Source organism: Triticum aestivum, chromosome 4A (genome assembly GCF_018294505.1).
Source record: "Triticum aestivum cultivar Chinese Spring chromosome 4A, IWGSC CS RefSeq v2.1, whole genome shotgun sequence".
Lineage (NCBI taxonomy): Eukaryota > Viridiplantae > Streptophyta > Magnoliopsida > Poales > Poaceae > Triticum > Triticum aestivum.
The window spans coordinates 489,383,455-489,386,031 of record NC_057803.1 but is presented as its reverse complement, the minus strand read 5'-3'; positions in this window follow the sequence as shown (position 1 = coordinate 489,386,031).

Genomic DNA, 2,577 nt, shown 5'->3' with positions numbered 1-2,577 from the left:
CATACGTTGTTCCCTTTGTCATCGGTATATTACTTGCCCGAGATTCGATCGTTGGTATCTCAATACCTAGTTTAATCTTGTTACCGACAAGTCTCTTTACTCGTTCTGTAATGCTACATCTCGTAACCAACTCGTCAGTTACATTGCTTGCAAGGCTTATAGTGATGTGCATTATCGAGAGGGCCCAGAGATACCTTTCCGATATACGGAATGGCAAATCCTAATCTCGATCTATGCCAACTCAACAAACACCATCGGAGACACCTGTAGAACATCTTTATAGTCACCCAGTTATGTTGTGAAGTTTGATAGCACACTAAGTGTTCCTCCGGTATTCGGGAGTTGCATAATCTCATAGTCATAGGAACATGTATAAGTTATGGAGAAAGCAATAGCAGTAAACTAAACGATCAAAGTGCTAAGCTAACGGATGGGTCAAGTCAATCACATCATTCTCTAATAATGTGATCCCGTTCATCAAATGATAACTCTTTGTCCATGGCTAGGAAACTTAACCATCTTTTATTAATGAGCTAGTCAAGTAGAGGCATACTAGTGACACTCTGTTTGTCTATGTATTCACACATGTACTAAGTTTCCGGTTAATACAATTCTAGCATGAATAATAAACAATTATCATGATATAAGTAAATATAAATAACAACTTTATTATTGCCTCTAGGGCATATTTCCTTCAGTCTCCCACTTGCACTAGAGTCAATAATCTAGATTACATTGTAATGATTCTAACACCCATGGAGTCCTGGTGCTGATCATGTTTTGCTCGTGAGAGAGGCTTAGTCAATGGGTCTACAACATTCAGATCCGTATGTATCTTGCAAATGTCTATGTCTCCCTCCTTGACATGATTGCGGATGGAATTGAAGCGTCTCTTGATGTGCTTGGTTCTCTTGTGAAATATGGATTCCTTTGCCAAGGCAATTGCACCAGTATTGTCACAAAAGATTTTCATTGGACCCGATGCACTAGGTATTACACCTAGGTCGGATATGAACTCCTTCATTTGCTACTTCCAAAGCAGCTATGTTCTCTGCTTCACACGTAGATCCCGCCACGACGCTCTCCTTGGAACTGCACCAACTGACAGCTCCACCATTCAATAAAAATACGTATCCGGTTTGTGACTTAGAGTCATCTGGATCAGTGTCAAAGCTTGCACCAACGTAACCGTTTACGACGAGCTCTTTGTCACCCCCATATACGAGAAACATATCCTTAGTCCTTTTCAGGTATTTCAGGATGTTCTTGACCGCTGTCCAGTGATCCACTCGTGGATTACTTTTGTACCTCCCTGCTAAACTAATAGCAAGGCACACATCAGGTCTGGTACACATCATTGCATACATGATAGAACCTATGGCTGAAGCATAGGGAATGACTTTTATTTTCTCTCTATCTTTCGCAGTGGTCGGGCATTGAGTCTGACTCAACTTCACACCATGTAACACATGCAAGAACCCTTTCTTTGCTTGATCCATTTTGAACTTCTTCAAAACTTTATCAAGGTATGTGCTTTGTGAAAGTCCAATTGAGCGTCTTGTTCTATCTCTATAGATCTTGATGCCCAATATATAAGCAGCTTCACCGAGGTATTTCATTGAAAAATTATTATTCAAGTATCCTTTTATGCTATTCAAAAATTCAGTATCATTTCCGATCATCAATATGCCATTCACATATAATATCAGAAATGCTACAGAGCTCCCACTCACTTTCTTGTAAATACAGGCTTCTCCAAAAGTCTGTATAAAACCATATGCTTTGGTCACACTATCAAACCGTATATTCCAACTCCGAGAGGCTTGCATCAGTCCATAAATGGATCGTTGGAGCTTGCACACTTTGTTAGCACATTTTGGATCGACAAAACCTTCTGGTTGCATCATATACAACTCTTCTTTAAGATATCCATTAAGGAATGCAGTTTTGACATCCATTTGCCAAATTTCATAATCATAAAATGCGACAATTGCTAACATGATTCGGATGGACTTAAGCATCGCTACGGGTGAGAAGGTCTCATCGTAGTCAACTCCTTGAACTTATCGAATACCTTTTGCAACAAGTCGAGCTTTGTAGATAGTAACATTACCGTCAACAACAGTCTTCTTCTTGAAGATCCATTTATTCTCTATGGCCTGCCGATCATTGGGCAAATCAACCAAAGTCCACACTTTGTTCTCATACATGGATCCCATCTCAGATTTCATGGCCTCAAGCCATTTTACGGAATCTGGGCTCTTCATCGCTTCCTCATAGTTCGTAGGTTCGTCATGGTCAATTAACATGACCTCCAGAATAGGATTACCGTACCACTCTGGTGCGGATCTTACTCTGGTTGACCTACGAGGTTCGGTAGTAACTTGATCAGAAGTTTCATGATCATCATCATTATCTTCCTCACTTATTGGTGTAGGAATCACTGGAACTGATTTCTATGATGAACTACTTTCCAATAAGGGAGTAGGTACAATTGCCTCGTCAAGTTCTACTTTCCTCCCACTCACTTCTTTCGAGAGAAACTCCTTATCTAGAAAGGATCCATTCTTAGCAACG